This window comes from Coturnix japonica, chromosome 3, assembly GCF_054131305.1.
Source record: "Coturnix japonica strain WE chromosome 3, WE-NBRP24, whole genome shotgun sequence".
NCBI classification, from domain to species: Eukaryota; Metazoa; Chordata; class Aves; order Galliformes; family Phasianidae; genus Coturnix; species Coturnix japonica.
In genome coordinates, this window is record NC_140665.1 from 79,935,417 (window position 1) to 79,960,618 (window position 25,202).

Below are 25,202 nucleotides of genomic sequence, written 5' to 3' on the forward strand. Positions count from 1 at the left end.
TATCAATTTCTAATGTTCATTAGATACATGGCGTCTTTCAAATTTCTGGTAGGCTACTTTTCTTGGTTTACAGAGAGATTATAACCTTTGAAGTGAGAAGACCTGCTCTTACCTTGTTAAAATCTTTCTTAAACATTTGTTAGGTTAATTATTATGCCCTAAAGGCTCATCTTATTTACTGTACTAAGTTCTGAGCACTGAAACTCTCAAAGAACAGTCTGCAAAAGAACACAACGCTTAAAGCTGCTAATTTAATCTGTGTTATTATTTCTGAATTTCATTTTCTTTTGCTTTATAATAATTTAATGCCACAGTTTTTCTATTGTCCTCCATACCTTCCTGTATGATAGCCCAATTATCCTTTGAATAAAAGATGTTTTAAAAATTTTATCCTTGAAACTGTCTACTGATTTCTGTTTTCTGCCACACTGAAAATATTAAGTACCATAGATAAATATATGCAAATATATAGACATTCTTTTGATCTCTAAAACCACATAAAACTAGTAAATTTCAAAGAGAAAAAAATGGAAAAGGTTATTAAACTCAAACCTTTACAATTCAAGTTTCCACTGGTGTAAAAGCAGATGTAGAGTTCTTTGCAGAGGTAATGACTGCAATGCCCACTATTCTGAGTTTGAGCTGTCACACTTGTATAACTTTGCAACTCTTACATACTTTTTTTTTTTTTTTTTTTTTTTTTTTTTTTTTCCCCCATGGAATTTAGATGAACTAACAAGGCTAAGTATCTGCTAAATATTTGCTGACATCACGTTCGTAGAAATCTGATTATTCTTGATGGAACTGAAGACAGAACTAATGTGTTTATTCTATGATACATGCACAGACTCATTCCTACTTGACAATTCCAAAAAGGTAATGAAAGTCTTTTGCTTCTGCTATTGTCCTATAGCGCATTTATTAATGAATAAACATCTCCCTGATGGACACTGCATGAAGTTGTTGCTAAATTTCAAGGGATGACGAAATAGAAGAAGGTACATATAAAGTTTTATCTGTGTTTAGGAATTTATGAGATTTTTTTAAAGTTAATGTTTTTAAGTTTTTAAAGTTAGTGGCATGTTCAAATACAGTGAATTCTGATTCGCTAAAGTATATATATAAAGTATATACCAGCAGTAGTTGCATGTTCTTTAATTTAGAAGTACTATTCCAGATTTCCAAAATCTGGCTTCCTTTCCATAACACAGTTCCCTTGGACAGACAACATGTAGCAAATCAAAGCACTTGCATAAAATTTTGGAATTATTTTTAATAGTTATAAACAGACATTGGACCAGCTATGTTCTAAATGAGGTAATGCATTTTATATATTTATATTTATTCCTTACTATTATCAGTTGATCAATAGATACATTATAAAATGTGTTAATCCTGTTTAATTATAAATGTTGCATGCAAATTTAAACCATAAGACAGAAAACCTTAAGGAAAAAAAAACACACTGAGAGAGGTACTATTCTATTTATAATCCTAAGAAGTGAATATCGCTGTTGCTTAACAGTAATACAATAATTTACTGAATAAAAATCATCATGATGACTACTGTTTTAACTTGATGGTAAATCTCAACAGATAAGATGATCTTTTGTTTTTCAGTAGTAATAATAATAGCAATAAAAGCAGAAATAATAATAATTATTATTATTACAGTGGTATTTTTATTTTGCGCTCCTTTCTGGGAATGTTGTCAGAGTAGATATTTGTACAATACAGAGTTACTAAGGTCTTCTTTGTAATTCTGAAAGTGGTTTGCCATACCAGATTACAGAGTTTATTTCTCTTTGCTTTTTTTTAATGGTGAGAAATCACATCATTAAAATATTTATATTTAGAGTTAACAGTTTCATGCTCCCTAAACAAGCACTATCAATAATCTTCACTTTGATGCTTCTTAGGATAATACACTGTAATTGGATTCAGCAGTAAATCCAAACACAGCTTTGAGGCATTGATTTTCCAAAGGGTTTTGTCAGAATTATACAGTAAGAAATGAAGCAGCAGCCTGATGAAGCATATCATATAGTGATTTTAAAATATGGTTTCTGAAGAGAAATATCAGTAAACTGATGGCTTGTTTCTTAAGACAATCCTGGCAGGGACATCTGAAGGATTAATATCATTTTCTATACTGACCCTTTATAAATATATGTTGGCTGATAAAAACAGTGCATGTCATTTGTTGAAACTGACAGGAAAAAATGCCTAGCAATGGTGTTGAATAGTAGATAAAAAATAAATAAATAAAACAGAACAAAACAAAACAAAAGTATTTTTTTCTGATAAGATTTAAACACAATTCTTGCAAACAGATTGAACACCTATTTATAAAAATTTATTTATATGCTATACACACCGCATGGCTTTTAAAATGACTTGCAGTCTCTGTGCATTTACATCACTAGTACAACCTCCAGGTAAAACATACAGTATCCAAGTACACCTTTTCATTTTCATGTAGTTCAGAGGGTTTGATTCTTTTTTGTATACCAAGAGAAAGTCCTCACCCAGGGAAAAAAAAATAAAAAATAAAGAGAGTAAAAAAAGTTTTCTTCCTCTTTTTTCTAGTGAGCACAGAAACATTTTCCAACTTAAAAACTAATTCTACAGTAATTCTGCTACAGCTGATACAATTGCTCTAAGGTAGTAATGAAGTGACTATTTGCGATAGGGCTCATTAACAGGAAATTCATGTTTTCAACAAACAGTACACAAGTGTACTAATATAAATGGGTATGCAGGTGTGATCCATCTAGGAACTGGGGTACAACAAAGCTTTTTTTACATGTCCACAAGGTAAAACAATCCAACTATTGCTATTTCAGCTTTCAGTTTACTCTTGTTTAAGCTGAATCTTTTCCTAAAATTTGCTTTATGTTTCACTGGCCTCATACTACACACACATACACACACACATATATATATACATATTTCCTGTTGTCATGTTTGTGCAACAGTTTTAAACTATTTAACTATTTTTAAAAAACAAAGAGAATACAACCACTAAAATGTCATCATGTATCTTATTTTTCCTAAACTGCGTACAAAGACTGACACTTTTTATAAGGAAAAAAAAAAAAAAAAAAAAAGAGTAGTTTATCTCTACAAGTAAAGTTGTACTCAGTCTTTTCTGACATTCATGTTATTCCAAAAAGGAACATTTTTAGGCTTTGAGAAGGCAGACTGATTTTTGGTTTTTTTTTAAACAAAGCATTGCAAAGTCTAATTTCTGAATTGCATTAATAACAATTATTTTAAACATAAGACTAATACAAATTATGAAAATTGAAAAAAAATAAGATTCGTAATAGATGTATTATTTTTCTTTTCTATCATACTGTAGAAATCTATGCTAAATTTGTTCAAATGAATGTATCTAAAATAAGACTTACTCGTAAGATATAAAATAGTGCCAGTAATAAGGAAAGCCACATCAAATACAGTTTTCTCAGAATTATTCTACGCAAGCTTCTGATTTCCATTGTCGCAATAAACTACAAAAAATATAAAGGGTAATTGTTTGTGGTTTAAGAATAGTGATTACATTAAATTTATATTCACTTCTAATTTAATGTTGGTTATGTTGTTTGTAATTTCAAACTTTTCATAATCAAATAAACAGGAATAAAATCTAAGACAACTTCAGAAATAAGTGTAGACAATTATGTCCATATCTTTTATACATTTTTTGGTATGTGGAAACAAAAATAATTCATCTTTATGTTAGAAAATAAGAAGAATGCAGGAAACATGCTGGCAAGATAACACATATTTTCTTCTATGTACAGTTAATGAAACTTTATTGTCCTTAATTTATTGATAATTAGGAAAATTCCATTTAAATAAAAGATATCTGAGGATGCTCATTATAAGTTTGCATATGGAAGATGTGTCCTATTTGAAGGATCTAGAATCTCCCAAAAGATGTTCTTAATGCTAAAGACTGTGATTAAAGCCCCAATACCAAAAGTGATAGGAAAAAAGAGGGCACTTAAACTTCATAATGGGAGGCTATAAACTCAAGGTTTTCTAAAAATGTTTTCTGTACAGTCAAGAGTTTATGCTGACATTAGAAAGACATTCTTTACTCATAGGGTGTTGAATTAGGGGAACAGGTTGCCCAGAGGAACTGTGGATACCCCAACCATGGAGGTATTGGATATCCAGGTTGGATAGCTGGGCAGCCTGATCTTGTGGGTGGTGACTCTGCCCATGGCAAGGGAGTCAGAACTGGGTGAGATTTAAGGCTCCTTCCAACCCAAGCTGTTCTGTGATTCAGTGATTCTTACATCTTCATATGTTCACTGTAGTTTTTAAGCCTTTGCTTTAACCAGTTTGATCTGTTTGTAATATCTAAAGAAAAACTTGTAATTGGAACTCTTAATTCAGTACACTTAATACATTAATAGCTCACTTTAATAACTCACAATCTTTCAGATTGTGTACAGAAAGGTACAGAAAGGGCCTGTACTCTATGAGAAATAAAAAAACACAACAAAGTGAAAGATAAAATCACATAGAGTAAAAAAAAAACAAAAAAACAAAAAAAAAAAATGATTTACTCATTTACTCTTTACTTAAATTATAAAGGGATGTGAGTAACTCTCGACACCTTGAATTTATGAATGAGTGGCCTCTTTTGGGAATGCTTTAACTATGTGTAACTTAGCATGTTTAATGCAGGACTAATGCCATCCATTTCTACAGTTTATTTTAATCACCACGTCAGATTAGATAATCCAATTGTGTCTTCTAGAATTAAATATTTGTTGACTGCAAAATTAAATCAAACAGTTAGCATGTATGCTGAATTGTCAGCTTCTTCAAAAGTAAAAAAAAAAAAAAAAGTTACCAACTTCTGCTTTGTATATTACTGATAATTTTAGTGTAACTTACAATACTACAGTAATGAAACAAAACTACAGTAAAACATTTGTCTTTCAAGCATTTCTGATAAAGTAAGAAAAAAATTAATTAAGGAGGAAGGGAACAACTGTTGTGTAACAAAGCAGTAAAACAATGGCTACAAAAATTATGATACCAGCTTCCCTGGAATCATAATTAAAGAGTCTGAATGCATAGTGTAGAAAGCACACACAGAGAAAAATGAAACAAATTACCCGAACAGTGGATCTTAAAAGGAAGCTTTCCTGTAATTGGGAGAAAAATTAAGTATTCCATCTTGACCATCAGGCTATTTCATCCAGCTTTTCATTATTCAGACAAAGTACTGTCACAAAAATTAATTCATCAATGTAACAGAGATAAATGATCCAACATGGAACAGACAGAACTATCTTCCTGTTCTTCTGAAGAAAATTGTCTCTTTCCACTATTATATCAGTGACAAAGATGTCTGGACTTTATAAGCATCTCTTTCCATTTAGTCTGCCTAAAATATTAATGATGCAATGATTTAACCTCTCTATAGAAAATTCAAGAAAGAGTTTAGAACCACTAATATGGAAAAGGACTATTTCAAGCATAAAATAATCAAATTAATTTAAATATATAGCTATATAGCTAGCTCTCACCATCTAGAAGGAACTATAATGTTACATAAAAAGGTGGTGAGTTAAAAAGAAACTGAAATACAATGAGACTGCTTCTAATCTGTCTAGTTGTTTCAATACAAATTGCAATAGACTATAATATTCCCATGTGAAGGCTACACATAATAGGTTATTTATATACATACATACATACATACATATATATATATATATATATATATATATATATGATTATATAAGTATTAATGAATCAATTTTTTTTTACAGACATGGAGAGGTAACTGCACTTCGGACTGGCTATAAGAAATTCCAGCATTGTATTGGTATGGAAGTGTGCAGAGGAACAGGTGGAAGTAAACATCCATATCTATTCCTCTGCCCAAAATCTTCCAATGCTAAACTCTTCCATGGTGAACAACAGAAGTATGATACTGTCCAGTCAATGGGAAAAAAAAACAAAACAAAACCAAACAAACAAACAAAAAAAACCCAACCAACCAAACAAACAAAAAACAACCCCAAACAGTTATTGCTCACATTTGTTTACTGTTATTAAAACTAGAAAACTGCACTTGCACGCAGGTAGAAGAATGGAAGAAACAATCCTCTTACAATAGCCTTAGAGCTCTGGAGTCTTCTCAAGCAGATTTTTTTCCAAAACCTTTCTCCATTCACTTTACATAAAGTTTGGGGGAAAAAAAAAAAAAAAAAAAAAAAAAAAAAAAAAAAAAAGTGAGAAAAAAACTTAGTTCCATAAAGTATTAGACATCAGATGACATCAAATTCAAGAACAATTCAAGCCTTTCAATAGCTGGCAAAAGGAAAATGCTACACTTCTTTCCCAGTGGCTGTAATATTCAGTAACTATTCTGGAAGGAATTCAATAAAAACTTTTATTTGTACAGCCAAAGTTGACTATATCTGGTGTTAAATATTGTGTAAACTTGTTTTGTTGCAATTGCCAAGCCATATTAGATAGTCTTTTCCTATTTTAATAGTATGCTACTTATTCCCTTGAACTGTTTGGCTTATGCTGAAACATAACTCTCTAAGAAATACAAAAAATAAACAACACCTCCAAAAAAAAACTTCTCAAGAAGTAATTTGAACCTTTTGAAGATGATGAATGAGTCCATGAAGACAAGAGAAATGTTCATTCCATAGCTGTTAGAGTCATAATACATGTACATTCTTCAGTATAGTGTCATTTATATGACATTTATATTTTCAACAAAAGTTTAAAAAACATTTTAAAAAGTACAAAAATGTCATCATTTTACCAAGTGAGAGAGACTGTAGGAAGAGTAGCTTTTTATTGGCAGATTTTTTTTATTTTATTTATTTTTTTTTTTTTTTGAGAAAATGTAGGAATGGATTCAAAGTAAAAAATACTTAGTAGATGGTTTGTTGAGTCCTGTTCACGCCATACCAAAGTGAAATGAAACAGGCATACCATCTCCTGTTCACTTCAATCCTAACATCTCTGAAATAAAGGCACAGTGTTCTAAAAGAAAAAAACAAAACAAAACAAAACAAAAAAACCCAATATATTTGGGAAGGCAGTTCAACACAGAGTTATGTTTACACATGTCATTGAATCCAAAATGTAGTTAATGATTTAACTAAACATAACTCAGATACTGAAATATTTTATAATGTACAGAGTGTTGGGTAACAGTTATTTTGCAGAAGAAAGGTCTACTAGTGTTACAGTAGCACTCAGGATTGCCTGTCATAAATTGTCCTGGGCACTGGTCCAATATCAACATGAGAAAATGTCTTAGCCAGATTTTTATGTTTCCCTTCAAATGTGTGTAAGTCAGAATCAAGAAGTGAAATATAAAATCTCTAATAAATTTCTCTTTTTATAATTGAAATGACGTTGCTAAGAGGCCAATTAAAGGAAGACAGACTGGTGTTTCTTTAAAATATTTTCGTAGGGGTAAATAATGGATTTATTTATACTCAATATATTAATTAAATCCAGTTTGCAAAGAATACTGGTCACAATTCCTAACAGAAGATTTCAATTGAATTCAATTCAGAAGGTTTTATTTGAAGCCATGTCTTTCCCAGGCTGTGCGATTGCAGTGTCTCTGTACAGTGCAAGTACGATAGCCTTCAGTTGTTTTTGTGGTCTCTGCTGAACTTGACCCAGTGTGTGAATCTCTGGTTTATGCTCAGATGGCCAAATCTGTCAAGTTCTATTGAGTTCCAATGGTCTGATCTATCAATGTATCTTTCATACAACTGTAATGCTTCATCTTGAAATAATCACATTTTCTTGACCTCTCTTTATGTCAAATTTTTTTTAAAGTCTCTTTCAGAATCTTTGTCTTCTGAATATAGACACCATCTTAAAAACTTCAGACATCTTATTTTTTCTTCTTTTTCATATCAACTTAAATAACAATAAGTATGCTATGTCAATTCCAGAGTTCAAAGCTAGATGGAAGTGGAAGGACTCTGCAGTCAGACTGAACTGTTGACAAATGGTTCTCTGTGGGAGTAAAAGTAAGGATCAGTAAACTTCCTGGAGCAATGCCCAGATTTAATATTCAGTGAGAATGTATTTTATCTTAGCTAATCATACTAAAGGATCTGTAAAGTTATATACACACATTCAAGGGTAGCTTTCAAAAACATACGCATTTATTTGGATTAAAGCTACATTTTCAATACTAATACACCTTTATAAATTCAGACAGCAACTTCTGATGCTTAAGGGAATTTACTGATCACTACAAGGATGATAAATATTTTTTTTTTTTTCACACAATAAAAATGTTCAATGATTTGTTTTCCCAGGCAATTACAACGATCACCTGGTGATTTAAAAATACAAACCACAAAACTCAGCAATGATAAATCAGTTAATGTGAAATAAATAAAACATTTGCATTAGAATAGTATATCCAGCAATGTAGCTGTATCTGCTGATCTTCTAATAGAAACATAACACTTTGTTATGGAATAATTCCCCCAGCCTTCCCTTCAAAATACAAGAGAAGAAGAACAGGTTTTACTGTCTAGGAAAACAATTGAATAATAATAGGGGTTTGACAAATAGAACTTGTTCACCTCCTGGTGTCTTTATTTTGTTTGGTTTGGTTGTTCTTTGTTTTTGTTTGTGTGTGTGTGTGTTTCTTGTTTTGTTTTCCATATTGAAACAATGTACATCTTAATACATCAGAAGGATAATTTAATAGATGAAAGAATTTAGTAAATAGAACTCTTGAGGATGTAGGCCTCATTTGTCATCTGGCCTCAATAAACAAATTGCAAATGACTGATCTAAATATGACAATGATATCAAGGAAAAAATCTGACTTCAGTTCATTGTTTTACTGCAGGGGTAGATGTAACTGTGAGCAAGTCACCAAATAGCTTATCAGATTCTTTGGTAGACCTTATCACTATGAAACCCTGTAAGATCAGAGGGTGAGACCAAGAGTAAGCAGTGTCTGTTTGCTTCTAAAGGTGGATGGGAGGTTCCATTGATATGCACTGTTAATCCTGTTATTAAGAAACCTTTCATTCTTTATCACTGTTGTTTGGGAGAAGCTGGGACCAATTAACTGATTAGAGGAACTGTTTGAGGAACAGGAATGTCTTGCTTATAAGTGAATGGTATATTAGATGTATGCTGAACACAATAAAATACACTATTCTGATGCTACAAGGAACTAAGAGAGCTCTCTAACTCGACTGAGCACCAATGTTTTACTATGTTTTGTTTCAGATCTATTGAAAAAACAAACAAACAAACAAACAAACAAACAAAAAAACAAAACAGAAGGGGATAATTTTTGAACCAAGAAGAAGATGGAACCTTTATTATATATATACATATTTACTTACAATTTGGTAAAATTCTGAACAACTGTATTAATAGAATTAGAATTGCTAGAATAAAAAAGATAATTTGCAATAAATAATTTATCCAGCCTAATATTTTAGTAATTTCACAGAAGAATAATCTCTTGGAGAATTAGTTTCACACTGTATGCAGAAATGAAAGTACTAGGTACTAGTGAGACATAATCATAATGTACCAAGTGCAGGGAAAAGAAAGAGTCAAAAATGCTAAATAAAAGACAAAAATGCTAGCTATTCTAAGCATTAATAAGAGTCATTTTCCTGTTTTGCCTAGCAGTGGAATAATACAGCAAGCAAGTATAAATTTCACTCAGTCAATACAGGATGGAGATCCTTCCTTGTTTCTTTGAAATTAACAGGAAGAAAATGAAAGTTTTCTGTTATCTCACATGAAAAAAGTATGGTTTATTGAATGAATGTATATTAAGGTAAAAGTACTGCATTTGTACGTATGCATTTGGTATTTAATTTTAATCTCTTGAGTGGAGATATGAAAATTTCTGAATTCAGGGTATATCAGATCAGCAAAAGAAAGACAGAACTAAGAAAGAAAGAGTTTGCAATCCCTGATACCATGACCAAATTCACAGAATGTGTTCACCTTCTATGAGCCTTGTACGGAGGAGTAGAGTATCAATAAGCACAGATTGAGAGCTGCCTTCTACAGTCTGGGAACTCTAAATAGATCAAGTTCTCTCCAAAACTGAACACAGATATATCATTTGTCAGGCAGCTGTTCTAATAGACACTTTACGAATTAAAAAAATGGCAGAGCAATCTTTAAAGAATTCTTTTCTCCTTGGTTCTCTTGTGTCATTGCTTCTCTGTCAATAAAATGGAAACAAACAAACACAATAAAAGAAGTAACAGAAGGACCTCCCTCTTCTAGTCTGCCAACTGCTTCATCTGTTTCACTGTTTCCCTACTCTATAGGTTTTCACAACTAGAATCATCAAACACACACATATCTGAATTATATCATTATTTCAAAATTGCTTTCTGAAAATGTGGACATTCCATACTGAAATCTAGCCACAGATTTCATTACTAAAGAAGAAATGCTGTTCTTCTTCTTCTTCATGATTATTTTATTCTTTTCAGCTCTAGATAGGAAAGAGTAAACGCGATCACCAAGACACATAGATAATTATTCAAACTCAACCTCTTTGTAGACTTTCCTGTCTAGGTTTTTCAGTTGAAATGAACTCTGTTACTTGATGAAAATGGGAAAAAGAGAAAAAAGCTTAATGTTTCATAGATTTTTATAAAACTTTCACCTTCATGGGAATTGTTTATGACTGGTCTTCCCGTTTTAATACAGTTTGAATCTGTTGTAACTTAATCAGATCTCTGCTATAAATTTTGACAACAGCTTCTTCTTTGCATTTCTCACTGACTTCTGTCATATCAAACAAATTGCTTATCTTCTTTTCAAGATTCTTCTGCACTTATTCTCTCATTGTAAGCCCATGGTCTCTAAAGATGTTGATTCTTAAGATGTAACTTCTTGCCTCCCTATCCTTTAGTAATGCCAGCATCTCTCATCCACCTGTTAAAATTCTGAAGAAGATGATTTTTATTTTTTGGCAGCACCTGGTGGTGAACAAGGTCTCTAAGTTCTTTATTCAAATCTCATTTCACAATATAGTCTTGTGGTGATACTTATCTCCCCTCTAAGCACAGAACAAGACCAAACAAAGCAAAATAGAAGCCAACTTGACAATGGTTAGGCAGATGATACACAGGGACTGCTTAATATCCCACTGAAAAAAGATCGTTTGACTGTTTACCTGCTAGTCTCCCATCTGTTTGTATCCATCTGTCATATCTTCTTTTATTAGTCAATAAAATTTTGTTCTACTTATAATTTAGCTTAACAATTATGATTATCGTTTTTGCTAGAAGAAGTTCACATTGATGCTGAATTGACAGGTTCACAAAACGGGCCTGCTCCTTCCTTGAGCAAAACAAATTTCAGCTTGCTTTAACAGTTTTCTGGTGTCTGAGTGACTTCTGCATCCACAGCTTTATCTTCAGCTCTGGGGTCACCATTTTTGCACTCAAAATCTTGTAATGGGAAAAAATGAAAATGCCATTTTCATGGAACTAGGAATTTCTGGCTAGTCCAACTAATTTAACAGTTGAGTACTCTAAGTTGCCTAATTAACAAAGATAAGCCTCAAGAAGTACGCAGATCAAATCTTGATACAAAACTCCCTATACACCATCGCTGGCACCAGTCCTGGAGAAGGGCTCAGCACATGCTGGGCTGCTTCTGGCAGTGAAAGAAAGGAGACACCTCAGCTGCACTAGCCTTTACCCCTATGGAGGAGCGTCTATCTGTGGTCGGTGCTTATTTATACCAGGGGCCTTTTCTTCTTTGAAATCTATGGACTTTATATTTTTAATCACAGCCTGAATCCTTCCTCCAGTCTTACAGGTGCAGCTTGGCAGTGGTTCCCCATCCCCACTCTCATGCACACAAAAAGCTGCTGTCAGGCAGTGACTAGTGGTGGTGTTGTCTCCCTAGCCTAGTGATCAGCTCAAGTCGAGGCTTTCAAAGCCAGAAGATTCTGGTAGATTAGAAAGGATATAAATGCTTTCAAGAAGGAGAAAATTCCTCACTCATTTATGCTGACTAGGTCTTGCCCTAGAATGATCACAACTCTGTCTTATGGGTTTATCCACATTTTGTGATGTACTTTCTTGTGCAACAGCTGGCTTACCATGCACCTTACTGCATCAGGTTTCTCTCTCCATATTTTTATAAAAGATTCAGAGTGCTTTGGGGATTTTTCTTATCTTCTAATAATTGATAAGAAGTACTTTTCTAAAACAATACAAGTAGGGGTGCAAGAAAACACAACAAGCTCTTTTCAGTGCATTAGGTCCAGTGAAAAAATATCTCTTTCTGGCCAAAATATAAAAATAAAAGCAAAGCTCATACAAATCTGAGTTTTATATATTTTATCCTGCTCTCATAGACCAAAAGAGCATAGCCTGAGCAATGGAAATCTAAGATAGTAATGTGATTTTTCTCTTTGACATATTTCTAGATTTCTAGATTACAAAAAAAAAAACCCAAAAAACCAAAACAAACAAACAAACAAACAAACAAACAAAACTACAAAGCTCTGCTGAGTTCAGATGTTTCAAACAGATTTAACTACTTTATAATATATGCCATATTTCTTACTGTGTTGCCTTGTTATTCGGTGTTATATACCATCAAGTTCTCTGAAACAAAACAAAACAAAACAAATAAACAATCAAACAGAAAAGCTTATGGGGGGTATTTTAAATACATGAGTAATATATTTTTTCATTTTAAGGGGCTTCAATTTGAATCATGTATTCTCCTACCTACTTAAAATTCTTGGTTGTTTTAATGTAAATTTCTAACAAATCTTGCTTATATATATATATATATATCTTTTTCAAATATGTTGAATTTAAATTATATTCAGAATACAGACTGATTGCTTTTTCACTGTTAATTCATTTACTTTCTAACTAAACTAGTTAAGATGTAATTATTATTATTTTTTTTTTTTCCGTAATTACTCACGGATATATTCATTGTGCACTACAGATCTTTTCTTCTTAATTTTACCTTTGCATGGCATTCACATGAATACTACTGCATCTTGATTTCTGTTATTTACCTTTGCAGATAAAGTCACATTATTAGGAATCTAAAGCATTTAAGTGGAAGACCTAGTATGTGTAATAATCATTTTGTAAACTGCATATGAAACAAAATATTTCTTCTGCATTAAGAAAAGAAAAATAAATTCAAATTATTAACACGCTCTAAGTCTTTAAACTTAAAGTAGACCATATCCAGATGCTAACAAAGAAAAGCAAAGAAAACAGCTATTTCAATTCTTCCAAGTACTCCTAATCCACAGGCTGTAAGTTCTTTACCATTTTCCATTTACATTGCTTTTTTTTCTTCCATAAGTGTTCACAGGGGAGGAAATAAAATCTATTGATAACGATAATATATATCTTAGGAAAAAATTGTAAATCAATTCTTCCAGTGTTAAACATCCAGAGTTTTGTATTTCACTGTTTATTTATCAGCCAACCAAGTGTTGTTATGTAATAACTGAAAACTCTGTTAAAAACTTAGTGCTTTTTCAGTTCAGTTTTAAATTCATTGGATAAATGTATGATGTACATTCCTCTGAAGTTCTGTCTATAACATTTCAAATTCTGTTTTCATCATAATAAAAAACTTGGTATAGTTACTGAAAACCTATTTAGAGATATTTCAGAGCAATAGAAAGCTGTTTTCAGAAGGAAAAGCTTAAAAAAATAACCGATTATGTCACTTCTTTTAAAGTAATTGACTTTGAATGGTGTTTTTAAGAATATAAACACATCTTTTAAAACTGTGAATAAATTATTTCAGCTAAAAAAGTGGCTCACAGATAAATGAGAGTACAAAAAATTACTATCATTATAGTAGATGTGTACCTTTGACAGGTAACAGTACTTCAGTGTGTGAACTAAGATGCTGCTAGCTATCTTATTTTAGAAAGAAGCCCAAATATTTCACTGAAGTCAGTGATCATTAGAATATTATGACATTAAAGTCATTATATCATAATATGACATTAAGACATTAAAGAAAAAAGCTCCGTTTTCTTGACTGAAATGCAGTTCATATCAAAACAAAGGTTTTATGAAAGATTTCTTAGGATATCTGGTCCATTTCTTTATTGATTTAAGTTATATTAGAACTTTTGTGGAGCAGAAAAGGATGTCAATCTATTAAGACTTCAAAAAAAGAATTTTAAAAATCTATTTTCTCTTTAACTTTCCTTGAAACTTACCTCTTACAATAAGCCTCACCTGCACAAAATCATTTTTAATAATATTATAATTTCATGGTTCTATGGAAAGGCTGCATGTAATTGTTGCATCATCATTTGTAACAAAGTATACAATCATAAAATAATTAATACGAATATACTGTGAATTATTATCATGAATAATTTAAACTTTGCTTCTCTAACACCCTTACAATCTATATTAAATGATAAAATACTCTTTTTTGCTTCCTGTGAGTCTTTCTTGTTGTTTTGTTTATCTGGTTGATTCATTGGCTTTGTTTGTTTGCTTGTTTTTCGCTTATTATTGGAATAGCTTTCCCTGAGTTTAGTATAATACATACACGTTCTGCCACAATAAGAAGGATGACAAAAATCAGAACAGAAAACTTTAGGACATAATCATGTTTAGGACTCCTGTACTGTACTGTACCGTGTCAGGTACCTAAAGGCCTCTGACTGATGAATGATCCTGTGATGGAACAAAGTATTCTGACATTCGTAAGAAAACTGATATTTGTGGTTGTAGCTGCAAATATCTTGTTTTGTCAAGAGAGCAGATCTTGATAGTTTATCTTGTTCTTGCAAAGACTTGTTTTGAAAGCAGCTGTTCCACCTGGGCTCTGTATCATGCATTCTGGACAGGATGGAGAGCTGGGCTGAAGCCAGTGGGATGAGGTTCAACAAGACCAAGTGCTGCATCCTGCACTTCAGCTACAACAACCCCGGGCAATGCTACAGTCTTGGGGCAGAGTGGCTGGAAGACTATGTAGAGGAAATGGACCTTGGGGTGCTGGTTGATGCACAGCTGAACATGAGCCAACAGTGTGCCCAGGTGGCCAAAAAGGCCAACCGCATCCTGGCTTGCATCAGAAACAGCATTGCCAGCAGGAGCAGAGAGGGGATTGTGCCCCTGTACTCGGCTCTGGTGAGGCCACATCTCAAGCACTGTGTCAAGTTTTGGGCCCCTCACTGCAAGAAAGACATCGAGGCCCTGGAACGTGTTCAGAGGAGGGCAACAAAGCTGGTGAGGGGTCTGGAGCACAGGCCATAAAAGGAGAGGCTGAAGGAGCTGGGAATGTTCATCCTGGAGAAGAGGATGCTCAGGGGAGACCTTAATGCTCTCTATAACAAGAGGCACTGGAATGCACTGCCCAGGGAGGTGGTGGAGTCACCAACCATGGGAGTGTTCAAGAAATGCTTGGATGTGGTGCTGAGGAATATGATTTAGCCTGAAGTATTGGTGATGGTTGGACTAGATGATCTTCTAGGTCTTTTCCAACCTTGATAATTCTGTGATTCTGTGTGATTCTGTGATAACTTCCTGAAGGAATGTTGTAGTGAGCTGGGAGTCGGCCTCTTCTCTCATGTCATTAGTGATAGGACTAGAGGGAATGGTTTCAAGCTGCGGCAGGGGAGATTCAGGCTGAACACTAGGAAATACTACTTCTCAGAAAGGGTGGTCAGGCTCTGTAATGGACTGCCCAGGGAGGTGGTGGATTCACCAACCCTGGGGGTGTTCAAGGAACATTTGGATGTTGTGTTGAGGGACATGGTTTAGTGGGAGCTATTGGTAGGGGGTGAATGTTTGGACTGGTTGATCTTTTAGGTCTTTTCCAATGTTGGTGATTCTGTGATTCTGTGATTCTGTGATTGGCTGTGCAAGTACAGCATACAAGTGGAAAAAAACCCTGCAGATCCTGGGCAGAAGAAAAGCAGAAGAGAGGCTGCAGTGAGAGAGAAGAAAAGTGCACCTTGAATCAAGGGATGCTCTGCTGGCACTATCTACAGAATCCACTGCCGGCATGTTCCTTCTCTCTCCTTTTCAGCTGTTTGCCAACTCTCTGTAAGTAACAGTGCACTAGCTTAGGGAGTTTCTATTTCCCGCTTACAGGAATAGAAACCGCTATCTAAAATTGGTGCCTGTGGGTGTATGAGTGTGTGTATGTTGAATAAAATCTATAATCCTCTGTGCTGCTCTGAGTACATAGTTTGATTCCCTCTGCTCGTGAGACATCCTGTTTCAGATCCAAAAGTACTCTCGAACATGTACCTAAGTAGTCTTAAAAACAAGCAAACAAAAAACAAAACAAAACAAAAACCGATGTGATTAAATATATCATTAGATAGATAGATAGATAGATAGATACAGTACATGTATTCACTGTGAATATCTTGAAACAATTACAAGTGTTCGTATTGAATTTTATACTTAGAAGATATTTAAGCACTATTTTTTCTTTTCTTTTTTTTACATGTGGTGTGAAAAACTACCCATCTGTATTAACTTTTTTAATAACATGAATTGAAAAGCCAGTATTATTTGTTTTAATACATATATAAATACATGTGGTCCACTCTGAAAGTAATTCTCCCATTTTATTATGTTGGTCCACAGTGTCAGTTGTAGATGTTGGTGGTATTGTAAAAGATGTTGAAGCTTTCTGACAATATTCCATTATATTTTGTTGTCATGTGACAGATGGCAGCAGAAGAGCAGTTTGCCAAAAAAACATTTGAAATGGAAGTGCATAGGAAGGAAAGGTGAGTAAATTTTCCATGCAGGAAAAAAAAAAAAAAAATTGCACCCACTGAAATTTGTTGATTCTTGCTGAATGTTTATGGAGACCAAAAAAGTGGATGTTAGCACAGAGAAGTAGTCAGGGTTATGTTTCAGCAATGTCAACAGTGACAGTGGACATCTTCTGGTGCAGATTTTTATAAGAGCAGCATGCAGACTCTTGTCCTTTGTTGGCAAGAAATGCATTCTAATGGTCATGACTATGTTGAAAAAAACTGTTTTGTAACTCGGAATTTGTTCTATCAAATAGTGATATTGTACCCTATGTATTTTTTGTCATTTCCATGGAAATAAATATGAGGCATTACCTTCAGAGTGACCTATGTATAACATCAGAAAAGAAAGGCCCTAGAAAGTTGTGCTGACATAAATGGGGACCTTTGAAAACCTGGAGAAATTAACTTCATGGCATTATATAGGGATGTGTTGACATCTGAACAGTTGGCATTATCATAAAGTATTCATAGGGAAGATGTATGGACTCAGTGAGCAGAAAGTGGAGGTGAGTAAAAAGCTGGATGAATGGTGAGCCTAAAGGGCTCACAAGTCACAAGATCAACAGCAACAAGTCTAGATGAAGGCTAGTAACTAGTGTTGGTCCTCACAAGTCAATACTGAATCAAGTATTGTTTAACATCTTCATTAATGACTTCAGTGATGGTGTTGAGTGCACTCTCAGCAACTTTGTAGATGACGCAAAAATAGTAGGAGAAGCTAATTCATTCAAGGTTGTGTTGCCTTCCAGAAGGACCTGAATGAGAAAGAGAAATGGACTAACAGGAATCTCATGAAATTCAAAAGAAGAATTGCAAAGTAAGGAAACAACCCAGGCAACAGGACATGCTGTGGCCATCCAGCTGGAAAGCAGATGGGCAGTCTTGGCATCCGGGAGTCCAGTTGAACATGAGCGAGCAATGAGCACTTGTGGGGAAAAAAAAGTTTTATGTTGCTTTAAGTAAAATACTTTCAGCAAGTCAAGGGCAGTACTCAGGGATATGATTTAATGGAGGATTTTTAGAGTTAGGGTACTGGTTAGGCTGCGGTTGGACTTGATGATCTTCAAGGTCTTTTCCAACCTGGGTAATTCTATGATTCTGTTATTCTATCCAGTAGTTATGTAGCCACATCTGGAAAGCTGTGTCCAGTTCTGAGGGTTTTCCCAGTAAAATAGAGACATGAAACTTCTGGAGACACAGAAACAAAGAGCACCTAAGTTGAAGAAGAAACTGAAGCAGCTCTCCTATGAGGAAAGTTCAAGGGAAAATACATATAGATGATATATATGCAGAATCCTTATGTAAAATACAATACCATTTTACTAATCTATAAAGAATCAAATTTTATTTTATTTTATTTTTGTTATGGTTATTTTTTATTATTTTTTAATTTTTATTGTTAAGAGAAATGTAGTCTAGTCATTCTAAACACATAGATACCTTAAGAAGAATCCATAAACAATTTTCCATACTTTCTAAGTTGCAATGCATTTGATTTAGACAGTAGCTTGCTGGCCAAAGTTTTTGGTCTTGTTTTGTTTTGTCTATATTTTTTAAACAAACTGAGGCTTTAAATCTCTATGTTCTTGATATCTTGTGTTTTGAATATCTGCCTTCTGATGTTTTCTAATGTCACAGTCTTAATCAACAAGAGGGAAATAGTTTAGCCAAGGGGAGAAATATTTTCTTCTTATAATACCTTTTCAAAGAATCATCAAATTGTTTAGGTTGGAAGGGTCTTGAAAATCATCAAAATTGCCTGCAAGAGTTTGAAGTATTTCAGCTTCCCACTATACTCCAATGAAGTTTTCACCATCTATAGGCATGTGAACAATTATGTTCATGCAGCATTGAGGTATAAAACTTGAGACGTCTAGCAACAATATATGCAATTATTTATGTGCAATTACTTGCTACTTTAACATTTAGCACAAACTATACAATTTGCAGCAGAAAACTGTAAAACTCTGAAGTTACAGGGCAAGGTGTACACCCACTGTCTACTGTGCCTAGCTTCTCATGTAGCCAGTAAAAGAGCCTACCAGGGGAGATGCTATAGACAGAGAAGGACTGGAGGGAGATGCAGAAGTTGGGAGCTGTCTTGGACAGAGTGACTGTGAAATGATAGAATTCTCAGTTCTTGAGTGAAGTCAGGAGAAGGGGCAGCAAAACCTTGAATTTCTGGAAGGCAGGCTTTGAATTGTTCATTGAGATTCAGTCCTGAAGGGAAAATGGGTCCATGATGGCTTCTCAAGAATGAAATCCTAACAGCACAGGAGCAGGCTACCCCCCTGTGCTGCAAGTTGAGACTGCAGGGAAGAACAACAGTGTGGAAGAACAGGGAGCTTTTCCCAAGACTCCAGGAATAAAAAAGAATCTATCTCCTTTGGAAGAACAGATGGGCAACTCAGGAACAATTTGTTAGGACGTGCATGGAGAAAACCAGAAAGGCAAAAGCCCAGCCTGAACACAACTTGGCAGTTGGGGTTAAAAAATAAATAAATAAATAAATAAATAAAATTTTTAGAAATATTTTAACAGTAAGAGAAGGGCCAATGAGAATCTCCATCTCTACTGGATGTGGCAGGGAATATGACTACTAAGGATAAGGGAAAGGCTGAGGTTCTCAATGCCTTCTTTACATCTGTCTTTAAAACTCAGACCATTTATCCCTGTGGTACTCAACTCCCCGACCTGGAAGTCTCAGATGGATAGCAGAATAAACCCCCCAGTATTTGGGTGGAAACATTTAGAGACCTACAACTCTACCTGGGCTGCCACAAGTCCATGGGGCCAGATGGGATCCACCTGAGGATGCTAAGAGAGCTAGCAGGGTTGATAATCAAACTGCTTTTCATCATCTACCAGCATTCTTGGTCAACCAGAGAGGTCCCAGAGGGTTAGAGGGTTGCCAGTGCTACTCCTATCCATAAGATTCATAATAGATGGGGACATGGGAACTGCAAGCCTGTCAGCATAACCTTGATGCCAAGAAATGTTATGAAGCAGATAGTCTGAAGGGAGATCACATGGCATATGAAGGACAACAAGTAGATAAGGCCTAGACAGCACGGATTCATGAAACTCAGGTCCTGCAAACCAACCTGGTCTCCTTCTATGTTCGAGTGACCCATCTGGTGGGTGTGGAAAAGACTGTTAACATACCTAGACTTCATCAAAGCCTTTGGCTTTGTCTCAGTCAGTATTCTTCTGGAGAAAGCAGCCCATGGCTTGGACAGGTACATTCAGCAGGATAAAGAGCTGGCTAGATGGACTGGCCCAGAGAGTGGTGGTGAATCAAGTTAAATCCAGCTGACTGTCAGTTACTAGTGGTGTTTCCCAGGGGTCAGAATTGGGACCTGTCTTGTTCAGTACCTTTATTGATGACTTGGATGAGGGGATTGAGTACACCCTTGGTAAATTTGCAGATTACACTGAATTTGCAGGAAGTGTCAGTCTGCCTAGGGACAGGAAAGGCCTATAGAGTGATCTGGATAGGCTGGATAGCTGTGCTGATGCCAGTGGGATGAAATTCAATAAGACCAATTGCCAGGTCCTGCACTTTGACTACAACAGCCCCAGACACTGCTACAGGCTTCGAGGAGAGTGTCTGGAAGACTGTAGAGAAAACAGACCTGTGGTACTGATTGATGCTTGCCTGATCATGAGCCGAGAGTGTTCCCAGGTGGCAAAGAAGGCCAATGGCATCCTGGTTTGGATCAGAAATAGTGTTTGCAGCATGTCATGGTTTTGTAATTTATTGTAACTTAATAACTCCGTGACGCAGCAGGAACAGGGAAGCGATCATCCCTCTGAACTCATACCAGGTGAGTCTGCACATCAAGTACTGTGATCAATTTTGGGCCTCTCACTGCAAGAAAGACATTGAGGCCCTGGAGCATGTCCAGAGGAAGGCAACAAAACTGGTTAAGAGTCTGGAGCACAAGCCATATAAGGAGCAGAAGAGGAAGATGAGATTGTTCAGTCTTGAGAAGAGGAGGCTCAGGGGAGACCTTATAGCTCTCTATAGCTACCTGAAAGGAGGTTGTGATGAGGTGGGAAGGGAAGGAGGGAGGTAGACAAGAAAGGAAGGAAGAAAGGAAGAAAAAAAGAAGGAAGAGAGAGGAATAAAGGGAGGGATAGAGGGACTGGGGAGGGAGGGAAGGAAGAAGTGAAGGGAGGGAGGAAGGGAGGGAGGAAGGGAGGGAGGGAAGGAAGAAGTGAAGGGAGGGAGGAAGGGAGGGAGGAAGGGAGGGAGGGAAGGGAGGGAGGAAGGGAGGGAGGGAGGGAGGGAGGGAGGGAGGGAGGAAGGAAGGAAGGAAGGAAGGAAGGAAGGCAGGAAGGAAGGAAGGAAGGAAGGAAGGAAGGAAGGAAGGAAGGAAGGAAGGAAGGAAGGAAGGAAGGAAGGAAGGAAGGAAGGAAGGAAGGAAGGAAGGAAGGAAGGAAGGAAGGAAGGAAGGAAGGAAGGAAGGAAGGAGGCCCATTTCATAATTTAAATATTACTTTCAATATTAATAACAATAACTTTACCAGTTAAAAGATAAACACTACATTTCAACATAGAAAATGAAGTGTTTAAGCATTATTAACATGAATCATTTTTTTGTATAACATGAGAAAATCGAAGACTTTCAGACAAAAGTTTATCTGTAAATAAGGCATAAATGCCTCCAAATCCCTAGTGGTAATATTCAGACTGACTTGAGAGGAAAGCCAGGCTAAAAATTTGTTTTTTTTTCTTTTAGTTCATATTCATATTTAGTTTTTTTCCTAATATCTATGCTCTAGACAAATACAAAAGCTGTCATCATTTTTCATAGTTCCATTTTTCTATATTGTTGATTTGGTCTTTTCATGTGAGAAGTTCATTTTGATTAGAACAATTTTATTCAAATATATTATGTAATTTCAGCTTATTTTTTAGCTTGATAAGCTAGAAGTACTTCCGTATACTACATGAAGTGTTAACATCTGACTATACTGTCCATTTTTTATCTATAGCTCAGCAGTGTAAGAATCATTTATCATCATCAAAATAATAAAAGTATTTTTTACTTACAAAATTATGTTCTTTTGGAAAATGATGTGACTGCTATTTGTACACAAGCAAAATATTATTTTTGTGTAATTAGTGTTAAATATTTGATCTTTTTAAGGAAGATACAAGATTTGAAAATTTATAAATTATTCTAAGACCTTACAGCATAGAGAGTTCATATGATGAAGTTTATAAAATTATTTGGAGTCCATGTTTTGGAGTAAATTTGCGTCTTTGGAGCCTCCTATCACTATGTCTATTGATGTTTAGTGACCAAGAGTGAAACAGATGAAAGGTGAAATCCATCACCCATGTACTGAACACAGGCTCAGCTCTTAGCTTGTTTCCAAATTCACAGAATGACAGAATTGCAGGGGTAGGAAGAGATCACTGTGCATAAGTGAGTTTGCCTCCCACCTCCTCTTAGATATTTATAAGAAATAACCAGATCTTCTCTCTGTCTTTTTTTCCCCAGGCTGAACAGATATAGGTTATTCATCCTTTCCTCATATGGGAGATAATCCAGATTCTTTATCACCTTTGTGGCCCACCACTGGACTCCTTCTAGGAGATCCTTTTTTAAAACTGGGGAGCCCAGAACTGGATACGGTACTTCAACAGGGTGTCTTCATCAGGGGAGAGTAGGGGGGAGGACATCCTCACTCAACCTGCTGTCCAAGCTCTTTTTAATGCACCCTAGGCAAAACAGTGGCTCATAGCCAGCCTGGTGTCCACCAGAACACCCATGCTCTTCTCTGCTGAGCTTCTCTCCAGCTTCATCCGCTCACCTGCACTGATACATGTAGTTATTTCTCCCCAGGTGCAAGATTCTACCTTCAGTCTTGTTAAACCTCATCAGGTCGTCCCTGCCCACCTCTCAAGCCTGTCCAGGTGTTCTTAAATGCTTGCACAGATTTCTGTGTGTCAGCCACTCACTACGTCTGTGTAATACGTTATGACAAAGTGCACAGATACAATATTTCTCACCAGTGTAAAAGTTTAAATTATATAACTTGTTATATATATCAACATATAATATATAAACATATATAAAAATAAATGTATATAAACTTATTATGTATGTATAATACATATTTCAGCATTTGTGTATATATATGCATGTACACAGCACACACAAGTAAGCAGGAAAAAAAAGAAAAAAAAGACAATTCCATATCTCTAATCCACACAAAAAATTAAAATCAGAGGAAGAAAAGAAAACAAAGATTTTATTGACTTTGTTCTCAGAATCTTGGATTTTCAAAATGGATTTCCTTCTAGGAAACCAAAATGAATTACTGGTTTAACAAAGACCACCTGGAAGACTCTATGGAGTGCCTCTTCAGTCTGAAAATGGGAGAGTGTGAGTGAGCAGGATCCCCAGGCAAATAGCAGCAGGACCAGCACACACGCCCACCATCTCTATGCTAAGCCAGCTGCCTGGCTTCCCTCCAGCTTTCTTCACTCAAAGAGAGTTTTAACTGTTGGTCCCTCTGCCTTGCAGGGCTTATGTACACCTTGCTTTTTCCCTGTGAGCGGCAAGTGAAAGCAAAAAGACTGTTCTAGGAGGACAGTCAAGAATATGACAGTATTTTTCCTAGCTGAGCATAAAGTGATGGTAATGATGATAGTGATTTTTGCATCTCTGAAATTTTCACATGGGCATTTCTATTATAAAAAAAGCCTTTAGTATTTTGAAAATGAATTAATGGGAAAAAAATGAAATATTTTTGGCTTGAAGTAGTCTCTTGTTCCAAATATAAATTAAATATTGAATAAGTTACTTCAAATCCCTTGTGTTTTGAAGAACTCAGACTTCACTTTTGTGTTTTTTTTGTTTGTTTGTCATTTGTTAGTCTATTTGTGTTTGCATATTTGTTTGTTTTACTAATTTTAGAAAAATATATTGTCATAGTTGGAGTCCTTGTCATACTGGTGGACTAAATTGCATGGCTGAAAGATATTTATTACATAAATATTGATCTGTATCAAACATATCCTATATTACAATTAACCGTAATCAGTTGTTGATTTTTTGTTTTCTCAATCATATATAATATTCATTATAAAGAAGAAAAAAATATTAATGCCAAATTAAGTAAAATTCTCTTAGTGGAATGTACTTGTATCCCATCACAGCTTCATTGGTTTAATCACATTTTCATTTATTAGTTTACATAATGGGAGATTAAATTTGTTGGTATTCATACATTTATAAGATACACCTAGATTAATTACTGGACCATTTATATAGCCTCATGTCTCCCATATTAGCATAGATCTACTTCAACTTCCAGAGGAAACTGCACTAATATATTCACATTCACATTTTTTTCCATTGTTGTAATGGTACAAAATAATGCAGAAATAATATATACAGATTTCATTCTGGCAAGCAGTGATATGAGAAAAATATCACAGTGCTTCTTCAAATGGGAGAGGTAGTTTTACAGAAATCAAAATATTTTGCCTTTGGGAAAAAATAAAAATTTTAAAAAAAAAATAGTGTTTGCATTAAGATGCAAATGGGTAGTATGATTTGATTGAGGTTGGACTTGATGATCTTTAAAGTCTTTTCCAACCTGGGCAATTCTATGATTCTGCAATTCTATGTTTTGACTCTGTGTTTCAGAAAAGAACATTTTCAAGGGGAAAAAAAAGCAGTGAAGTTCAGCAGTGAAGGGCAGCGGAGAGGCTAAACTCTGAATCATATAGAACGGAAATTAAAATACGGCTCCTTTTCTTGCAAATCACCTCTTTCATCTAACTGTAGATGTATTCTTATTTTTATCTGTTTATGTAGAAGGAAAAATGTGCAAGAGGAGAGCATGACATTTTAAAAGAAGCTGATGCTATAATTTAGTGAGCAAGAATCTTGCCTGGTAAGTGGGAGGGAGACTGTAGGAGTCTAATTTATCATAAACAAGCAGATCAGTACCTCCCACACTCAAGTTAAATATTCTAGCCAGTGGGCATTGTCTGGGCTTTGGACAGGCTGAGAGATTATCTGTCACAACCTCCCCACAAACATATTTTCATAAAGCCTCATTCTGATGCTACATCAGAAAAGTAATAAAATATTCTGAAATTACGCACCTTTTTTTCTCTCTCTCTCTCACTTTTTAATGAAACTGTTTGTTTATTTATTTATTCATTTATTTATTTATTTTTAATTTTTTTCTTGTCACCACTAGGAAACAATACAGTTCTCAGATCTCTCACTCTATCAGTCATGGCACTGAGAAAAAAAATTACTTAGGCAACTAAGGCCTATGTCAGAGGGAAAAAAGAAAAGCTAAGTTATACAAATAGAAATACAAAAACAGTACTCCTGCT